Genomic DNA, 23,267 nt, shown 5'->3' with positions numbered 1-23,267 from the left:
AAGAGTTGGCCAGATTACTCAGACAAGAAGAGAAGGTCATTTAACCACACCAAGAGGACGTCGAAGTTATCAATCTGGGAACAGAAGAAGACAAGAGAGAAGTAAGGGTAGGCGTCGTGCTTCAAGATGCAGTTAAAACAAGATTGATAGAGCTCCTCCATGAATATGATGATGTGTTTGCATGGTCATACCAAGATATGTCCGGATTAGACACTGATATCGTGCCCCACAAGAAGAGCGCTTTGCCGTCAAACAAAAGCTAAGAAGTGAAGGAGAAGGGCGATCCAAAATGCAGTGGAATTTGAAATTTCTCCTTTAGTGATCCTTACGAATGGGCATGATCAGTGATAGAATTGTTACCTCTTGTGGCGATTGTAACCTTTGATACATATCTACGGAGCAATCACAAATGTTGAACGATGATAACGCCTCTACTCAGTCCACACGAACGGATTCCTTCAATCTCAGTGCTAGCTGCTACGAATGAAGGCTTTGAGTGAGAGAGAGAGAGGGAAACGAAATTGCAACTACACTAATGCTTCTACACAAGGGTTCTATTTATAGAACCACTTGTGTGGGATGCAAGCTAAAAATCCCACTCAAGTGTATGTGGCCCATATCTTATAAAATGCCAAAATCACTTAAGCGTGCGGTACCTTACCATATTTCGTATTCTACTTAAGTACATCATACCTTACGATGTTCTACAATTCACTTAAGGGCACCGTACATTACGGTATTCCTTAGTTACTCTATCTCTCATCAATCCGTCCTTTTGTGTGTGACCCTGTAGGTTTTCGCGGCATTGGCAATTATATTAAATCACGTATTTAACATAATAAACAGTGAGCGGTATCTAGCAACAAATCACTGCTACCCAAGACACGAAAATGTCATGTGATCTGACAAATCCTTTTGTGATAATACTTATATGTACAATTACCCTTTTGCCCTTATGTCTATATTGAACACAAGGCACAGACCGTGTCATCCTTGTCCAGTTCAATATTGGGCCCATAGACATTTATCATGTTACGCAGGATGGGAAAATTCCAACTAGGTCACTCATGTCCCTTAGCACGCCTCGTGGAGTACCCATCAACTGTCTTTATGGTCATCCAGTTACGGACAATGTTTGATCAGCAATAAGGCACTCGACTCCACATCTAGGGTCCATAGTGGTTTCAGGTCGAAGGGTGGTATACACAATTATCACCATGAGAATAACTTATGACACTTTGCATAACATTCTATATAGTATTCTCATAGCGGGTCAATCCAGTATAAATATTACTCTTAATATTCATACCTATGTTTAAGACTTGATAACTCCTTATCCATGATCCATGAGATGTGATCATCAGTCTATATACATAATAGTCTTAATGCTTTAATGTTATCCCACTTCACAATAAAGCTCGCCTATGGATACTTTAAGAATAATGTCCTTATGTTTAATGTGATCTCATGATTAAGTCACACTTGATACATTAAACGGACTATCTATTCTAGGGACTTTATTAGACAAACATAATAAATAAAAATCCTTTTATTATTAATAAATAATTCGATACAAGTACCAAAAGTATTGACCTCTAGGGCTTACACCATCAAGAAGAACTCGACCGGATATTGCTCTCAAGATCAGAGAAGAGGTGAGAAAGTAGTTTGACGTCGGTTTCCTGGAAGTCGCTAAGTACCCACAATGGGTTACCAACATTGTATCGGTACCGAAGAAAGATGGGAAGGTCTGCATGTGCGTAGACTACCGAGACTTAAACAGAGCCAGTCCCAAAGACGATTTCCCATTACCTCACATTGATGTATTGGTGGATAAAACAGCCCAGTTCTCCGTATTTTCCTTTATGGATGGCTTCTCTGGATACAACCAAATTAAAATGGATTCCGAGGACCTGGAAAAGACCATGTTCATTACCCCTTTGGGCACCTTTTGTTACAAAGTAATGTCGTTTGGATTAAAGAACATTGGGGAAACATATCAACGTGCTATGGTGACTCTCTTTCATGACATGATTCATGAAGAGATTGAGGTGTATGTTGACGACATGATTGCCAAATCTCAGACAGAAGAAGAACATATCACTAACCTGGGGAAACTGTTTGCTCGTTTGAGGAAGTTTAGGTTGAGACTTAATCCTAACAAATGCATATTTGGGGTTCGATCGGGGAAGCTTTTAGGCTTTATTGTAAGCCAAAAAGGAATTGAAGTAGATCCCGACAAGGTTCGAGCCATTCAGAACATGCCTGCACCAAGGGCTGAGAAGGAGGTTCGTGGTTTCTTGGGGAGACTGAACTACATCGCCAGGTTTATCTCTCACCTTACTGCCACATGTAAACCAATATTCAAGCTTCTAAGGAAGAACCAAGGCGTGGAGCGGAATGATGATTTCCAAATAGCCTTCGATAAAATCAAAGAATACTTGCAAGAGCCGCCGATTCTGATGCCCCCCACAGAAGGGAGACCTCTCATCATGTATTTAACCGTGCTCGACGAGTCCATGGGTTGTGTATTGGGACAACAAGATGAGACTGGTAGAAAAGAACATGCCATATATTATCTGAGCAAAAAGTTTAATGAGTGTGAGACCAGATATTCACTACTCAAGAAGACTTGTTGTGCACTCGGATGGGCCGCTAAGCGTCTCAGGCAGTACATGCTAACTCACACAACTTTGTTGGTGTCTAAAATGGATCCCATCAAATACATATTCGAGAAACCAACTCTTACTGGTAGAATTGCCCGATGGCAGATGTTGTTATCAGAATATGATATTCAATATGTTATACAAAAGGCAATCAAAGGAAGCGTATTAGCAGACCATCTTGCTTACCAACCGCTAGAGGATTACCAACCTTTGAAGTTTGACTTCCCAGATGAGGACATCATGGCTGTTAAAGATGCTGAAGACTCCGAACTAGAGGAAAGTCTTGAGTCAAAAGCAGGTTGGACGCTCATGTTTGATGGCGCTTCAAATGCAATAGGCCATGGAATAGGGGCAGTGCTGATGTCTCCTAAGAATTTCCATATACCGTTCACCGCAAAGATCTATTTTACCTGCACAAATAACATGGCCGAGTATGAAGCTTGCATACTAGGGTTGGAAGAAGCTATTGAGTTGAAAATCAAGATACTAGAAGTATTCGGGGATTCCGCTCTAGTGATACATCAGATCATAGGTGATTGGGAAACAAGACATGCTAACCTAATTCCATATCGGGATTACATGCTGAAGCTACTCCCAAAATTCGAAAAAATCACTTTCTCTTAAATTTCTCGAACCCTAAACCCTAACCATCAGCCTCACATTGAAATTAGGCGTTTTGACGAACCTGCACATTGCCTGACGACAGCAGAAGAGCCAGATGGTAAACCTTGGTTCTTTGATATCAAACAGGATCTAGAGAAGTGGGAATATCCGGCAGAGGCTTCCAGCCTTGACAAAAGGACCCTCCGGAGGTTGGCATCAAATTTCCTCTTGAACGGGGAGGTGTTGTACAAGCAGAACTATGACATGGTTTTGTTGAGGTGTGTGGACAAACACGAAGCTGATCAGCTTATGAAGGACATACACGAAGGGTCTTTTGGCACGCACGCAAATGGGCACGCCATGGCAACAAAAATCCTAAGGGCAGGTTACTACTGGTTAACGATGGAAGCCGACTATTATCATTACACCAGAGCATGCTACAGATGCCAAATCTATGCTGACAAAATACATGTACCGCCTACCCCGTTGAATGTTATAGCGTCACCTTGGCCTTTCTCTATGTGAGGCATCGACATGATTGGAATGATAGAACCCAAAGCATCTAATGGACACAGATTTATCTTGGTGGCCATAGACTACTTTACCGAATGGGTGGAAGTCGTATCTTATGCGAATGTCATGAAGCACGTAGTCGCCCGTTTCTTAAAAAACAACATCATATGTCGATATGGGATTCCCAACAAAATCATCACTGATAATGGGTCCAATCTCAACAACAAGACCATAGAGGAGTTATGCACAACGTTCAAGATCGAGCATCACAACTCATCACATATCGGCCTAAGATGAATGAGGTTATTGAAGCTGCAAACAAAAATATCAAGAAAATCATCCAAAAGATGGTTGTCGCGTACAAGGATTGGCATGAGATGTTACCTTTTGCGTGACATGGCTATCGCACGTCGGTACGAACTTCAACAGGGGCAACCCCTTATTCCTTGGTATACGACATAGAAGCAGTTCTCCCTATAGAAGTGGAGATCCCCTTGATGAGAGTCTTGATGGAGGCAAAGCTAGACGAGGCAGAATGGGTTCAATCAAGGTACGACGAGCTCAACCTTATTGAGGAGAAACGCTTGAAAGCGTTAGGTCACAGTCAACTCTATCAGAGGCGTCTTAAGAAGGCATTCGACAAGAAAGTTCGTCCTAGGGTGTTTCAAGAGGGTGATTTGGTACTGAAGAAAATCTTGCCCATTCGCAAAGACTCCAGAGGGAAATGGACACCAAATTATGAAGGACCATTTGTGGTGGTTAGAGCCTTTTCCGGTGGCGCTTTAATCCTTGCAACTATGGACGGTGATGAGTTGCCACTTCCTACCAATGCTGATGCTGTTAAAAAGTACTTTACCTAAAAAAATGGAATAATAAAAGCCGCTAAATCGAAAACCTGAAAAGGTGATTTAGGCAAAAATGGCTATCCCGGTGGATCGAAAACCCGATAGGGTGATCCAGGCAAAATTAGGGATAAAAGTAAAAAAGATTGACCCGCTGAGTTGAAAACCCGAAAGGGCGGCTCAGGCAAAAATGGGTATCCCGGTGGATCGAAAACCCGAAAGGGTGGTTCAAGCAAAATTTAGGGATTAATTCCAAGGCAAAGAGCTGTACTTTCAAGCATCTAGCATATCCCTCGAAGACAAAAAAAATCAGTCTACCTAACTTTTCAAAAGCGAGGTGCTCGGACTACCAAAGACATAAGGATCATAGCAGTGCGGAAACTCAATAGGAACTCAACTTTTATTGTCGGTTTGTTTCTATGCACATCAATTATCTCATTAAGGAATTGCATCTTTATGAACGATCACCCATTTAAGGGTCAAATCAATAAAAGAGAAATTTTCTCGACAAAAGTTGTGCCCAAATCATTTTATATTTTATCTGTTTGTTTGCAAAGCACCTTTATTTTTGATAAACGTCATTCTTAAAGATTTTGGAGAAAATAAAAACACATAATTGAATGAAGTAATAAAACTGCTTTTGAAATAGTAAAAGGGTAAACCTCTTAGTCTCCAAGTTTGTTCTTGTTTTTCATAGAGGTGTAGGACTGTTTGCAGACACCTATGTTCCGTTCAACAACTAATTCACGCCTCTCATAAATGTATTCATAGTATAGCCAAACCAGGGCAAGGCTCCATTGCATTTCCAGCGGAAACATTAATAAATCATGGTTGGAGTATCGCGTGTTGAGAAGTCTGAACCCTTCAGTGGCTTGGAGCGACCCAAACATATTCCTAAATTACCCAGTGAGGCGTCAAAACTTGATCTCCATTGGTCACCCTGATAACAAAAGTCCACACTATTGGCATCATTCCCCAAAGCAAAAATGCCTTAACCGGGGCATATCCCAATTACCCATTTGCATACCCGCATACATCACATGCGCCATGTGCATCAATTACATACACAATCTTCCTACCAAATAGGAAAATTCACCAAGAAATAATCATACCAATCATTGGCATACATATGCATAGCCTTATACGATTCACATTCCTCTATGCATATCCTAAATATCCTCAGCAATTGCATACTTGCATGCATCTCATGCATCATCCCATGCATGGTATTCCCACCTAAAATAGAACGTCATAAAAAAAATCAAATATAAAATATCAGGATCCAAGGTTATTCATGTATATCTTAGACATTCCTCATTTCCAAATAAAGTTATTACCCTGCATGTGCTTGTGGAATCATTTTCCAGTAAGCCATTTTTTTCAACTATATGATTAATAATGATATTCCCAACATTTTCTTTACTATCATTGCTCCCCAAGCAGAGGTTTCCCTAAAAAACCTCTTATGAGCTTTTCCCCTGTAGAGAATTTCTAGTAAATCTCCCTCAAAAGGAGTCTTTTCTTAAATATTTCCCCCAACAAATGAACATTTGAGATATTACTTCATTTATCTGAAGAAGCTCATTTCTCTATTCGGGATACTGCTTCATTGATATGAAGAATCTCATTTGTTTTCTTAGAGATACTGCTCTAGTATCCTCGAAGAGTCTTAGATTCAATTAAGGTATCTTTCCCTTGCTGGAATATCTTAATTCTATCATATAAGATGCTGCTTTGACTCGATACAGAGAATCTCACTTTTACTGTTTGAGATGCTGCTTCATCAATATGAAGAGTCTCATTCCAGATTTCTTTTAGAGATACTGCTCTAGTATCCTCGAAGAGTCTTAGATTCAATTAAGGTATCTTTCCCTTGATGAAATATCTTAATTCTATCATATAAGATGCTGCTTCGACTCGATACAGAGAATCTCATTTTTACTATTTGAGATGCTGCTTCATCAATATGAAGAGTCTCATTCCAGTTTTTTCTAGAGATACTGCTCTAGTATCCTCAAAGAGTCTCAGAGTCAATTAAGATATCATTCCCTCGTTCGGAATATCTTAATTCTATCATATAAGATGTTACTTCGACTCGATACAGAGAATCTCACTTTTACTATTTTAAATGCTGCTTCATCAATATGAAGAGTCTCATTCTAGTTTTTTCTGGAGATACTGCTCTGGTATCCTCGAAGAGTCTTAGATTCAATTAAGGTGTCATTCCCTTGTTCGAAATATCTTAATTCTATCGTATAAGATGCTGCTTCAACTCGATACAGAGAATCTCACTTTTACTGTTGAGATGATGCTTCATCAATATGAAGAGTCTCACACCATATTTTTTTAGAGATACTGCTCTAGCATCCTAAAAAAGTCTTGAGATTTAGCTGAGATATCATTCCATTACTAACGTATCTCGATTATGACGTCCAAGATACTGTTCTGACGACTCCCAGAAAGTCTTGGTTGTTCCATTTTTTTTACTTTAGGATAATTTCTCTTACTATTTCTCACTGCATTTTCTTCCTGTATTTTCTTCCTTGCATTTCCTAAGACAAAATTTGGGTCTTTCTTGTATTTAATTATCTCCCACCGCGAATGTACGAAGACTGCTGTCGTTCTTACTTTTCGGTTCGAGGTAATTAAATAGGGGCAGCTGTCATACCCCAATTTCGTCCGGTTAAGAAAAATCTTTCACCAACATTCACCACCAGAAGTTATAAGGCATAAACTCTATCTTAGGGTTTCTCATCCTTAAGCTACTCCAAACTCCCCATCCTTCCTAAAGGCACATCCAATACTCACATGATTATTCTAAAGAAAACTCTCAGTGGCATCAAACTTTCAATAAATCTTTCAGTGGCATCTCATTTGTTAAGTTCCTTGTTCATAACTCAAGAAAACATCTGTTGCGTTTGTCTCTTATAGTTGTTACTAAAGCATGGGATGGTATGCACATTTTGGGACTTATTGGTTAACAAGGCCCATTTTTGGGTTATCCATAAGACCTTTTGGTTTTAAAAAACACTCCCATCAACATGTCCATAATTAATATTGCAAGTCCAAAGTGTGGTTCAAATCTTTTTTACACATACTAATCCAAGTCCAATTTCTTATTAGCAAGTATTAAAAGCCATTTTATTTTTAATGATCACTTGCCTAGACCAAGTTTGCAAGCCCATTTTTACATCCCAAATATTTGTGCCAAGTCTTGATCCTTCATAGGTGTCTAATTTCAAGTTGCATTTTTGAAGCATGTATATGTTTGTTTTAATCTAAGGTCAATTGTTGGAAGGGACTATTGTAATGGACAACGTTTTAAGGCTCTCATTGTGGTTGGAGTTGACCTTTTAATGCTTATGGCGTGCGTTTCATGTTGTTCCTTTAATGATTATTTAGCCAATAATAAACATACTAAGGGCAACCAATTTGAATGTTCATTCTTGTATTTATTATGGCCCAAAAAAGTTTTCAAATGAAATATTAAGATAAGATTTGAGTGTTTTAAAAAAATTTGATTACACAAACGAAATTCTAATCTAAGATATTACAAACAGTCCAACAGTTAATACACATTACCCAAAATACAGAGTGTTACATATTGAATAATCAAAGTTGCTGCATATCCAGCTGTTGGAAACAGAGCTTTCAAAAGCGAATTGCCCAAAACCATCATTTGGATTGAGGCGCCCTAATTCAAGCTCCCTCTTGGAGCTTGCGCAACAAACTTCTTTCTCAATTAGGGGTTGTTTCACCTTTGTGACCTGCGAAGAAATAACAACTTAAGTCAAAAAGTCTTATCATAAGCACTTAAAAAACTGAAGAGTAATTAATAGTTTGATCAGGTTAACACTTTGCCCAGAGGACCACAAGGAACGCCAAGAGCGTATTCGCTACAGACAAACAAATTCATCAGTAATGAATCCACAAAATCAAAATCCCACGGAACCTAGGATGAGCAAAAGATATCCTGACAAATTATCCTAGGACTTAATAGCTCATCATGAATAAGATAAAGGACATAACCTCACTATTACTACCTGGACAACATTGAGTAAAGAGGACGGTGAATTCGGCAAGAAATCAAAAACAACCTTTCCATTAACACAACATCCAAAAAATAGAAGAAAGAGAAAGAATCAAAAGTTAAAAAGGGAAACTTATCTCGGAAACTAGAGGAGAACACGTCGTCGGCGATTTGTCTCCAATCAAGTATACCATTTTTCTTTCTCTTTTGCTTGAAAATCTTCCCCTCGTTCTGCTTGCCTTGTTGCGTTGTTTGTAAAACCAATTTAATCGTGTCGAAACGCCGTCTTTTGTAGCTTTAAATCCGTTTTGTTTAATCTCCTCCCTAAGTGCCTCGATTTTTATCTTATGGGCTTGAATATTGTGTTCTTCTATTTGATTTGGTTTTCGTGCGATTAAGAGTCTGATCTGGGTGTTTGAGAGGGTTTGAGTGAAAACCGAGTTTGGATTTGAAATCGTTGGCCAAGATAAGGGGGGTTGGTGTTTAAGGTTTGGTTGTTTGAGCGTTGGTTCGTTGGAGAAGAAGGTGGCGCCGCCATCTTTGGTCGGCAACCACCGTATTCTCTGGTAGGTTTTGGCCATGATTGGTGTGTAGGAGTTGCAGAGCATTTGTTGCTCTGAGTTGAGAGAGAGAATGAAATGTGAGACGTTTGGTTTGCATGTCCAAACTTAAGCATTTTTACACATCCGTTAAGTGTCCAAAGCGGTGGATGACAAGTGTCCTTGGCCTTGGACACTTGTCACAAGTAACCGTACGCCCTCCCCCATCCATCGCATGATCTAAGGACCAAGTCAGACTTCCTGATCTGACGGTCCAAAGAGTACCCATGAGTCAACACGGTTGACCGGGTTTTTTAAGGGCCTTGTGTGTTTTGGTTTGGGCCAATTCAGCCTGGGCCTATTTTCGCTTTCCTATTGGAACCCCCCCTTTGGCCCAGTTTTGACAAATTCTATTTGGGTTTAGGTTCCATCCCAAGGCCCAAACTATTCTATTTTTATTTTTGTTTAGTCCATATTTTTTTACTTACTTAACTTAGTTAGAGTTTTATCAACTAATCAAATTTCTATTCTCATTTTAAAAAATATATAATAATTAAAACTATTTGATCATCTAAAATTATTATCATCATCGTTAGTTATTTTAATTATAAAATTATTCATTTTTTGGGATTTATGATATTTATTTGTGTTAGTATTTATTTAGTCGTTTGTATAAGTGTTCGATTTTATATGCGTGTTGTGGTGCATTTATGACAAATCATTCCCATACCATCAATTCAAACCAATTTAAAAAAAAACAAATTAAACTTCTCGATTCAAAGTCGAGCCCATTTTAAATACCTTTGTAAGTCGATTACTTTTAAAGCATCACCATCAACCTCACATAGCTTACTCTTGGGCTTTCTTACAATGAGACCTATTCGACTTTTATTTAATCGAGTAGAAGAACAATATGCTAAATAAATTCAATTCATTCGTAAACATAAATTTAAAACCTCGATCCGACATCGAGTATTCTTTTTTAAAATCAAATTAAAATACTTAATCGCAATTAGATACCATTTCATTTGGAAATAAAAAAGGAGATGGTTTTGAGTTTTCAACTCCTCTCCTCGACTATTTGAATACAATTTTTTTACTCGGTTAGTCGAATAATCGTCATTTCTAATCCACTTAAGCACAAACAAATCAAATCCTTTTATAATAAGAAATGAAAAGGGAGATGACTTTGAGTTTTCAATTTTTCTCCTCGACTATTTGAATACAAGTTCTCTTACTTGGTTAGTCAAATGATTGTCGTTTCTCTACAAACTTCCAAACCCCGATTTAATTAAACTGCCTTTCATAACGATAAAAATGAAAAGGGAGATGACTTTGAGCCTTCAACTTCTCTCCTCATCTGTTTGAATACGAGTTCTCTTACTTGGTTAGTCGAACAATTGACATTTTTCCGCAAATCAATAAATCAATCAAAACTGTACGAAAGGGGAGATGGTCTTGAGTTTTCAATTCCTCTTCTCAAATGCTTGGATATGAGTTGTCTTACTCAGACATTCGAGTTCTTATCGTTCATTCTAAAATACGTCAATCATACGCAAGCTTATTTTCATGATCACTCGGATGAAAAAGAAAACGGTCTAGAGTCTTCTATTCCCTTTCCTGACTATTAGGATACGAGTTGTCTTACTCGAATATCCGAGTAATCGTCATCCAACCAAAAACATCTCAACCAATCAAAACATCCAACATGTTAATCCAACTGGTCACCCCCGTGTGACCAAAACTCTTTTCAAAAAGACGTTGTTTAATCCTTTCTAACGTACATAACAAACTAATACTCAAGCCTTTGCCGAGGGTAGACAAGCCGACGTTTAGCCTTTAGGATGCGATCTAAACAGTTGTTCATTAAAAAACACCAACCAGTCGTAGTTCCCCAAACTACGAATGCTCTGATTTCCTTATTACACCATAAGGATACGTAGGCAAGAGATTGTTGTATCTTCGCGAGCACACTAATAAAAAACCTCCTTTTCCCCCCATCTGTGATCTTCATCCATATCTATTATCAACTCTAATTACTTGAAGAAAAAAAACAAACATAAGTTAACACTCAAATCGCAAAATTGAACTAAAAGGTTCTCGTTGAGTACAAAGGACGTGAGGGGTGCTAATACCTTCCCCTTGCGTAATCAACTCCCGAACCCGAATATGATTGCGACGACCATTATTCTATTATTCAAAAGGTTTTATCGATATTTTCCTATTCCTTCATTGGGATAAATAAAGTTCGATGGCGACTCTGTTCGAACATAATTTTTCCGCGACCATCGTGAGGAATCATATTTTTCGAGATGCGACAGTCCCAAGCATTATGCCACATGTCACATCCAAACAATCCCTCATCGGTGTAGCCACCAGCGACACCGGCTCTGGCTCTGGGACCGGGTCTGAGAGCGTGGGCATAGAGGTGCTAGGGGCGGCTTGTAGGCGGCACTTGAGTAGTTAGGCATGACGCGTTAGAGCATCGGGCTATTGTCGGCATTAATGAGGCTGCAGATTTGGGAAATTATTCAGATTTTTTATTCTTATTTGTAAGCTAGTTCGCTTTGTGATTTGTGGTTGTTAGCACTAATTTGTAAATCACTTTAAGAATCACTCTTAACCCCCAAGGGTTGGTCTAGTGATGGAGACTTGGGTCTTGTGAGTATGATCCTCTCAAGATCCTGAGTTTGAACCTACTAGGTGCTAATAATCCTTGTGTTGGGCCAGTCCATATAGAGCTTTGCTATGATTTTAAATCGGGCCCCCTCTAGTGGACGATGGGATTAGTCCTCTTAGATTAGTCTGTTGCAAGTCCAGATACCAAGATTTCAAGAAAAAACTTTAAGATTCTCTTGTATCCTTAATTGATTATAGTGAAGTTATTTCTTTGCTCTGGACGACTCATGGTTTTTACTCTCATATTAGGGGTTTTCCATGTTAAAAATATTGGTGTTCTTTTATGCCTTTATTTTTTCGATTTGCCGTCTTATAATTGTTATTGATCCTCAAGGTTCCTACAAGTTTGTGAAATTTTATATCCACTGTGTATTCGTCTATTATTGTGTCTTAATTACCCATCAGAGTGGCATCAAAGCTCTTGGTTAAGAGTTATTTTACTTGTTTGAATGATGGAGTCAAATACAAAGATGAAGATGGTATTGTTGAATGATTATAATTACCATTTATGAAAGGGCACGATGAAAAACTTACTATTCGTGAAGAAATTACATTTACTGGTTTTTAGTTACGCAAAGTCAGATTATGTGTCTGATGAAGAATGGGAGTTTGAGCATCAACAAGTATGTGGTTTTATTCGACAACATGTAGAAGATAATGTTTATAATCATATTTCTAATGATACATATGCAAAAACTTTATGGGAGAATACAGAGTCCTTGTATGCCTCTAAATCAGGGAATAATAAATTGTTCTTGTTGAATAGCTTCATAAGTTTGAAGTATAAGGAGGGGACTTCTATTTCAGATAACTTGAGTGAATTTCAAGGACTCATTGGTCAAATGTCAGGAATGAGTATCAAATTTGATGATGATTTTTTGAGACTATTTCTATTGCTATCTTTACCAGAGTCTTGAGAGACGTTTTAGGTTTCCATCATAAGTTCTGCTCTAAGAGGTGTTGTTTCTTTGGAAACGACAAAGGGTGGTGTTCTTAATGAGGAGATAAGAAGGAAGACACAATGTTCTTCATCTCAACCCGAGGTACTTGTCACTGAAAATAGGGGGATAAATCATAAAAAGGAACTAAAGGGTGGTAGAGAGAATAGCATAAGCAAGTTCAAGCCGCGATACAAGAATCTGGAGTGTCATTATTGTCACAAAACATGACACGTACAAAAGTATTGCTATCAGTAGAAAAGAGATAACAAAGGAAAGAAAGGCAAGTCTAAACAAATAGACCATGAAGATCGTGATGATGATTGTGTTACTAATGCTACTAGTGATGATGTTGTTATTCTCCGTGATCATTAGTATGTTAATCTTGTATCATACGAGAGCATATGGATAGTTGATAGTGGTGCTACATTGCATGTTACACCAAGGAAGGATTTCTTCACGTCTTATACTTCTGGTGATTTTTGAGTGTTGAAGATGGGTAATAATGGTGTATCTAAGGTAATTGGTGTTGGTGATGTTTGCTTAAAAACCAAGATGGGAATACAATTGTGGCTTAGAGGTGTCAAACATGCTCTAAATGTCCGCTTTAATTTGATCTTTGTGCATATGATAGATGATTATGGTTATGATAATCACTTTGGTTCTGGAAAGTATAAACTCAACAAAGGTAGCTTGGTTGTGGCTAAATGGAAAAAGCTTTCTAAACTGTATTGGACAAAAGCTTTGGTTGCTAAGGACATTGTGAATGTTATCGACATGGAAGCATCTTTATGGCACCGAAGACTTGGTCATATTAGTGAAAAGGGGATGAATGTTTTGTCCAAAAAGGATGTTCTTCCTGGATTAAAGAATATAGATTTGGAGAAGTGATCTCATTGCATGGCTAATAAACAGACTAAAGTATCTTTCAAGAGGCATCTTCCCTCAAGGAAGTTAAAGTTGCTTCAGTTGGTACATTATGATGTTTGTGGTCCATTAAAGGTAAAACCCTTTAGTAGTGCACTTTATTTTGTTACCTCTATTGATGATTGCTCCAGGAACCTATGAGTTTATGCCTTGAAGACAAAAGACCAAGTGTTGGAAAAGTTCAAATAATTTCATGCTTTGGTTGAGATGCAGATATGAGAGAAGCTAAAATGTGTTTGTTCAGACAATGATGGAGAGTATTGTGGACCACTTGATTCCTACTGCAAGCAACATGGTATTGCAGATGAAAAGGGTCCTCCTAAAACTCCTCATTTGAATGGTTTAGCATAGAGGATGAATCAAACACTAATTGAGAGAGTAAGGTGTATGCTCTCTGAAGCTAAGTTGCCTAATCATTATTTGGGCGAGGCACTTTACACGGCAGTGCATGTTCTTAATCTCACTCCTACTGTTGCTTGGAACAATGAAGTTCCAGAAAAAATTTGGTTTAGAAAGGATGTCAAGTATGATCATTGAGAGTCTTTGGCTGTAAGGATTTTGTGCATATTTCAAAGGATGAAAGATCCAAGTTAGATGCAAAGTTAAAACAATATATCTTCATCGGCTATGGGCAAGATGCGTTTGGTTATAGGTTGTATGATCCTGTAGGGAAGAAGCTTATTCAAAGTCGTGATGTGATGCTTATGGAAGACAAAAATATTAAAGACATTGATAAGGTAGAGAAGGCTAAACCCAAGAAAGATATCACTTTGTCAAATGTTATTCCAGTTCGGTTATCTAGTCATAATCTGGATGTTATTGGTGGTTATGATCATAATGGCGAGCCATATGATTATGTTGATGATAAATAACTTGGAGATGAGGTAAATATTCTAACTAATGATGGTGAATGGGGGAGCGATATATCACAAGATGATAATCTTGGTGAAGCTCCAAAATCATCTCAAGTTCAACTTAGGAGGTCTAACAGGCACAAACAACCTTCTACAAGGTATAATTCTGATGAGTATGTGGCCTTGACTGATGAGGGTGAACCCAAGTGTTTTCAAGAGGCCATGGAAAGTGACAAAAATTAAAAGTGGGTGGATGCAATGCATGATGAGATAAAATTATTGCATGATAGTCACACTTATGATTTAGTGATGCTTCCTAAAGGCAAAAGGGTTTCGGAAAATAGATGGATTTATAGAGTTAAACATGAGAGCAACTCTAAGTCTTCAAGATATAAAGCTAGATTAGTAGTGAAAGGTTTCTGTCAAAGAAAGGGTGTTGATTTTAATGATATTTTCTCACTTGTTGTAAAGATGTCATCAATTAGAATTGTGTTGAGTTTGGCTGCTACCATTGATTTAGAGGTTGAGCAAATGGATGTAAAAACGACTTTCCTTCATGGTGATTTGGAGGAAGAGATCTACATGAAAAAATCCGATGGTTTTCAAGTTAAAGGTAAAAAAGATCCTATGTGTATATTGAGAAAGAGTGTATATGGGTTGAAGCAAGCTCCAAGGCAGTGGTATAAGAAGTTTGAGTCTACTATGTGTGATCGAGGATACCAGAAGACTACTTCAAATCATTGCGTCTTTGTTAGAAAATTTTCTAATGATGACTTCATTATCCTGTTGTTATATGTTGATGATATGATTATTGAACGGAAACATATTTCTAATATTAACAAGTTAAAGAAGCAATTGAGGGAGTCCTTTTCCATGAAAGATATGGGAACAACTAAACAGATTCTTGGCATTAGAATAATGCGTGACAGAAAAGAGAAGAAACTTTGGATGTCACAAGAACACTATGTTGGAAGAGTGCTGCAAAGATTCAAAATGGAAAGTTCAAAGGCGATAAGCACTCCTCTCGCTACTCATTTCAAGTTGAGTTTTAAAATCAATGTCCTTCAAGTGAATATGAAGCATTTGATATGAAACGTGTTCCATATACGTCTGTTGTGGGTAGTTTGATGTATGCAATCGTGTCACTAAATCTCACTAAATCAACGATCCTCGATTCATTAATGTAGCGGTAAATTCATGACCATTTAGCTATGGATAAACTTAACGTTAATAAAACCAGAGTCGCCACCGCGCTTTTTATGTTTCCAAAGGGAAAGGGAAAAGTTCAAACAAAACCCAAAGATAAAAAGTTTTCAAATCAAAACTAATAAAATGCCAGAGATTACAGGTAAGGGGGTTGGTTACACAAAGGGAAGGTGTTAGCACCCAAAGTGTCCTAGGTACTCCTAGGGAGCCCTTTTTTATGTGTCTATGTGTTTAGGTATAAAAGATGTTTGAGAAAAAATAGAGTGTGGGGATGAGAAAAGAATTCATTAATTATATTTTTGTGTTTGACAAGACCTTTAGACTTGTGCCTACGTACCAACATAAAATGAGGGATCAAAACCTCGTAGTTCTGGTATCAATTTCAAAGTGAGTGGATTGCTTTTAACAAAAAATTAAGTTTAAAAGAGGCACAAAGGGCCTAAAAGAGTTTGAATGAGTGTTAGTTTTTTTTGTCTTTTGAAATTTTAAGTAAATATGGTTAGATTCATTTACAAGTTTGATTAAAAAAAGAGTTTAAAAGTGCAATGGCATAAGGCCAAAGCTTCTAATTTACAATAATGTCTAAGTTTGGAAATCACAAGCATTGAAGATTTTGAAAAGAGGGAGATATTTGAAATTTAAGAAATGGAAGGAGATGAAGAGACTAATCCTAAGCAAAAATTTAAAAGTTTAGAGTTGAAAAGATCTTACCAATGAGATGCAATCCAATAGACAAGGATGTCATATAGAAACCCACTTTCCCTTTGGACTTTAAAATCAAGCAATATCAATAATCAAGTAGCAAGATGAAGGATAAGGCATCAAATAAAGATAGACACATCCAAGCTAGTAACTTCATGGTCTTCTTCATAACCTTCTCATGTATCAGATGACATACTCCTTGAATGACTCAGAATAAGGTATTAGACAGAGATTTAAAGTAACATTTGCATCAAGATCATGTAGCAGATGAACTCATGTGGATCCCCATACTTGCATCAGGTGAGAGCTCAATTCATAATAACTTGGTTTCAGAAATGTTGGCATTAGCCAAGTCCTTTTGCATAGGGAATGTTGCCTAATTCTAAGTCCAAATCTCAGATCAAATCCAACAGTCCACACAAACATTTTTAGGGGTTTTGTCGTTTATTAGGTATTTTAAGGTCCTAAGACCACAAACACAAACAAGATACACAAACAAGTATATACAATCACAATATATGGCTCAAGTGAGCAAAGTGAAAATGGCATAAACATAAACAAGTTAAATGATATGTAAAATGGAAAATGAAATGGTAAATGACTTGAATTTAAAGTGCATAAAGTAAATGACTTGAAATTAAAAAGTTAGTCAAATTGTTAGTTGATTATATGTTAGTGGAGTTTTGCTTTTCAATTATTTAAGTCATTCTTTGAAGAACACTCAACCCTCTATTCACAAGCATGGATCCTTGAACCAAGACATCTTCCAAAGGAAGGAAAAAAGGCCAAATTTCCATACAATACCATGAAAGGGGGGAGACTTACAATCTCACTTACTAGAATGCTATGCTTTTTGGTCAAAATTTAACGTAATGTTAAGCAATCTTAATTGGACTTATGTAAAAGTCACAATTATCTGAGGTCGGGCAATAAATTTTTGTGTGTTAATGCATGTTAGATATATGGTATAATGAACCATACTCCTAAAACATATCACACACAAGAAGAAAATGATCAAAGGATGGATCTAATCTCATCCATACTTATATTGGTTCATCTAACACAAAGTTATTGATGAACCAATTAGCCTTAGGATATTGAGACTTCATTGGTCAATGAGAGGGATGGGATAGAATGGGAGTGAAGAAGAAGATGAAGGGGAAATGAGACAAGCACAAATTGGTCATGGGAGGAATTTTATCAAATTAAAATCATTCATTCATTTTGGGAGATGAAATGTACATTTTATCAATCCCCTAAATCCAATGATTTTAATCCAACAAAAGTCAAATCAACCTTGACCAAGACTCAAACACATAGTCAAACTTCACAAGTCAATAAAAATGGCTCAACATAATTTCTACACATTTAAACAATTAAAAATCAAATTAAAATGCATTTAAATTAAATTATGTTTGATCAAAAACCTAAAACCTCTTCGAAACACCAAACAAATGGCCAAGAGATTTATCATAGGTCAAACAAGGTCAAAAGACCTTGGAGAAAAAAATTCATTATTTTTGAAAAGTCAGAAGTATTTTTAACAATTAAAAATATGCACAAAAACAATTAAATCATGAAAAATATCAAAATTAACCCAAAAAATAATTTTTATTCAGAAAATGAAAGAGAAAAATATTTGAGAATTCTTGGTGAAAGTCCCATAATTTTTGGATTAAAAATGAAATTAATATGAATTAATCAAAAATAAGCAATTAAATGGAATATTTAGAAATTCAAAAAAAGGAGAGTCATCTGATCTCCCTCATTAATTTAGGTGGCAGATCAGATGGATGAAAACACGCATTCCATGATGCACTACAGCAACGCGGCATACACTTAGTAATCAAAAGCAACGCATGAGATTAAAACATTTAAACTGGATCCTATGGTTGAGATGCATGACAACACATCACCGGAGCCAGAGCTCCGGTCTTCTTCTCCGGTGGACCTTACCAGACTGGTCCACCATCAACCATCACCAAAATGAAAAGGCAAGACATGGATTTAAAGAAAAAATATTCAGGAGCTCGAATCTGGCCTCAATTTTGTCCAATTCCAAGTATATAAAAAGATACAGGGATTTGAATTTTGAGGATCATGAACTGAGTTGCTTCGATTTGACCTCAAAGTAACTCAATCTTCTTTCCTACATTGATAGGACCTCAGACAACCAAAAATCAACAAGAATGGTGAAGAATTGAGAGAGAATCGAAGAGAAGAAATTTCTGAAAAATCACCTTCGAGTTGAGTCAAATTCACTTGATCTTGATCTGGATTTGATTGCTTTCTCCTCCTCTTGCTTGTAGAAACCAAATGAGATGTGTCATACGGTGAACTGACTTGGGGTATTTTGCTTTTTATCGCAATGTCGCGGATAGCAAGAGTCGCCACCGACTTTTCTTTTATCCAATAAGGAAAGGTGGAAAAGAACAGGAAAGACCTAAATAGATTTTGGGTTCGGGAGGTACATTATACAAAGGGAAGGTGTTAGCACCCTTTGTATCCATGGTTATCCATGGGCTCTTAATTGCTGGATCACTTATCTTTTTGTCCGAAAAAAAAGTGTCGGTGAATTGCTTGAAAAATGTTTGAAAAGAGAATTTAACTTTGTAATGATTCTTGTATGAATGTATACAAAGTGGTTATCTCGTTTAGTTTTGAAAGTTGTTAAAAAAATAGTTTGGAAATGTGTGAGGTGTAAAAAGTATTTTAGGTTATGATCCAGTAATTGAGAGTTATACCTTCCTAAGGTCGTTATGAACGTTTCCTATCCTTATGAGGGTAAAACTGTCCTTACTATTGAGAAGTAAGTAATTTTACCCTTTGGATGTAAAAGGGTCATCGTAGGGTCATCGATTGGTCATTGAAGGCAACAGTTGTAAGGATACCTTAGCACTCGAAGGGACGATCATCTTTTAACCGTAGGCTACACCGAAGGGTCATCGAGGGACAAAATCGTATTTTCGAAGGCAACATCCGAGGGACTATGATTTTACTTTATGATGATTTAATCGAAGGGCCATTGCTAAGTGTATCCCCACATTCGCGGGACATGACCGTTATACCGTAATACCGTAAGGCAGCAAAGAGAGGTCCAAGATCACTTATTTAAAGGTCATATTTTAAAGTCAATTAAGTAATTAAGTCCATACTAAAATCAATACATTAAAATTAATACATTAAAATTAATACATTAAAATTAACACATTAAAATTAATTAGGCCACTTAGGGTGAGTCTCCACAAGGGTATCCCACAAATAAAGTGGAAGACCTAAACGGCGATCTTTTTCTGGGACATATGAACCTTTGCAAAATTCAACAAACGGGTTAGAGTACCAAATCCAGGTGCAATCGAGGATTACACCGCAAAAGAAAATACAGCAGCATGAATGTCAGGCAAAACAGTGCATAATTAACATAGAATTGATCAGGTTACGCATAGAACATAACAAATATCAATGGCTGTCCCGTTCGCCTCTGACTCGCCTAGCGAAGGCCTAGCGAACACTCGCTACACGCTCGCTTAGCGATGTGCTAGCGAGCGGCTGCGGGTTTTGAATTTCAGAACAGTATGACTTCAACCTGCGGCATGGCTTATGGCATTCAACACATAATTACATGGTTCAGCATTCACAATATTCAGGCACACTTAAATTCACATGCAAAACCTCAAATATGTTTATGAATTCAATTATAATATCACATGCAAGTTAAGAACATAAAGCGGTATCACATGCAAATTAAGAAAATAAAGCGATAATAGTAATGCAAACCTGTTTGCAATCGAATTGTAACCTTGAGTTGGCCGATCGGATCGAATTGAGCGGAAGGGACCTTGCTGCCGCCGACTTTTCCTTCAGGGCTTCCTTTAGGGTTTTCCGTCTGTGAGCACTAGGGTTTGCTTGCTAGGGTTCTCCTTTCCTCCTTTTTTCGTCCTCCTTTCATTACTGAAGTGCTGGTATTTATAATGCCCTTTTTCATGACCTAATGGGCTCAGAACGAAGCCCGAAAATTTTTGTTGTCTGTCAGCTTCGCTAGGCGAGCTGGTAGCGAATGTTTGCTTCGCTAGGCGAGCGTGTAGCGAACATAACGTTCGCTAGGCGAGCGTGTAGCGAACAGGCCAGTTTGGGCCATTTTCTGGATTGGGCCATTCGTGAGCTGGGCCTTTGTTCCTTTAAGATCAGTGTCATAAAAATGAGTCGGAATGCCTTGAAAAGTGTCTTGAAACATTAATGGGCAAATTTTGGGGTATGACAGCTGCCCCTGTTCAATATTCTTGAACCGAGAGAGTTGGGATGGCAAGTATGCCGTTCGTGGTCTGGAGGTGAAAGAATATTGAACACTTAGAATGCCCCAAAAATTTGCACTTGTCAATTTGTCTTGATGGAGATAGGAAGTTTGATGATGAGAGCTTCGGATTGTGTCGTACGTTAGACGATATCTGAAGACATGGGTGTCATACCGGGTCATACGGTAGACCGGATAGTGAGTCATCCATTATGCTATCGACTTCGCTGGGGAGTCAGAGTGTGTTATACGCTGCTGGGGATAAGGGATCAGAATGGATCATACGCTGGACCGCATCTGAATACCAGAGTTAGTTGTTCATTGGGCGGATGACTTCGCTGAGGATGAAAGATCAGAATGGATCGTATGCTAGATCGTCTCTGAGTTGCGGAACGAAACCTCCATTAAGCGGGTGATTTCGCTGGGGATGGAAGATCAGACCAGATCGTATGCTAGATCGTATCTGAGTTGAAGATCCAAATGGGTCTTATGCTAGACCGTATTGGAGTTGCAGGATGAGTCGTCCGTTAGGCTGTGTCTGATGATGAAAGGGGGTAGTCGTACGCTAGACTACACTTCAGAAATGTACCGTACACTAGGTAGCATCTGAGCAGATGAAGGTCTAACTGGGTCGTACATTAAACCGTATCTGTCACTAGGTAGCATCTGAGGAGATGAAGGTCTAACTTGGTCGTACATTAAACTGTATTTGAGCAGCATCTGGTCTAACTTGGTCGTACACTAGACTGTATCTGAGCAGAATCTGAGGACTTGAAGGTCTAACTTGGTCGTACATTAGACTGTATTTGAGCAGCATCTGGTCTAACTTGGTCGTACATTAGACTGTATCTGGGCAGAATCCGAGGACTTGACGGTCTAACTTGGTCGTACATTAGACTGTCACTGAGCAGAATCTGGTCTAACTTGGTCGTACATTAGACTGTATCTGGGCAGAATCCGAGGACTTGACGGTCTAACTTGGTCGTACATTAGACTGTCACTGAGCAGAATCTGGTCTAACTTGGTCGTACATTAGACTGTATCTGGGCAGAATCCGAGGACTTGACGGTCTAACTTGGTCGTACATTAGACTGTCACTGAGCAGAATCTGGTCTAACTTGGTCGTACATTAGACTGTATTTGATGACTGGAAGGTCTAACTTGGTCGTACATTAGACTGTATTTGATGACTGGAAGGTCTAACTTGGTCGTACATTAGACTGTATTTGATGATTGGAAGGTCTAACTTGGTCGTACATTAGACTGTATTTGATGACTGGAAGGTCTAACTTGGTCGTACATTAGACTGTATTTGATGATTGGAAGGTCTAACTTGGTCGTACATTAGACTCTATTTGAACAGCATTTGATGACTTGAAGGTCTAACTTGGTCGTACATCAGACTGTATTTGAGTGGCCTCTGAGGACTTGAAGGTCTAACTTGGTCGTACATTAGACTGTATTTAAGTGGTTGAAGGTCAGAATGGATCGTCCGTTAGATCGTATCTGAGTTGTTGAAGGTCAGAATGGATCGTCCGTTAGATCGTATCTGAGTTGTTGAAGGTCAGAATGGATCGTCCGTTAGATCGTATCTAAGTTGTTGAAGGTCAGAATGGATCGTACGTTAGATCGCATCTGAGTTGTTGAAGGTCAGAATGGATCGTACGCTAGATCGCATCTGAGTTGAAAGAGTCATATGTTGAGCTGAATCAGAGTGAACCGTACGCTAGGCTATATCTGATAGTATTTGTATATGTTGTATTTGCGATAAATGTCTGGGATGAACTCATAGACGCCATCGTTATGAGGATGTCAGAATGAATGTTGACATGGAGTTTATCTGAAAGATGTAGTTGAATCCTGAATGTAATTGATAAGGATGTCCGTCTGAATGGACCTTTGTTTTGATTGTATCAAGAGGATAATTAACCTGAAAAATAAAGTTAGCTTCATGCCATGTCATGATGCATGAGATGTTTTATGCTTTTAGCAATAAATGCGGACAATGTATGCATGTGTATGCTGTGAAATGATGTAATGAATGAATTATGTGTCTGAGCCGTATTTCCAGGGGACTCCACTGGGGAAATAAACCTCGATCTTCTGGTAGGGAGACACTGGTATCGATGCTCAGTTCTTCCCAAGGACTCTACTGGGGAAATAAACCTCAGTCTTCTGGTCGGGGATATTTGCGTTGATGACCCTGTCTCAGCTGGGGTATTTGATTTCTGTCTGATGGTAGAAACATTCAACAGAAGCCTGGCTGGGGGTGGAAGAGATGACCCCTTTGTCTAGTAATGCCCCTCTCTTCTGGGAATGACTGGCTTTGCTGGGGAATAGGATTAGCAACGGATTTATTGGAAAGCATGATTAGACCTTCTCCTCGATCCTGAAGTCTAGTAATTGTCATTGTTATTTTATGCATGTATTTTGATAAACATTGATCATATTCAAATGCGTATATCAATTCAAGTTAA

This window comes from Lathyrus oleraceus, chromosome 7 (assembly GCF_024323335.1).
Source record: "Lathyrus oleraceus cultivar Zhongwan6 chromosome 7, CAAS_Psat_ZW6_1.0, whole genome shotgun sequence".
Taxonomy (NCBI): Eukaryota; Viridiplantae; Streptophyta; class Magnoliopsida; order Fabales; family Fabaceae; genus Lathyrus; species Lathyrus oleraceus.
This window is presented reverse-complemented; position numbering follows the sequence as displayed.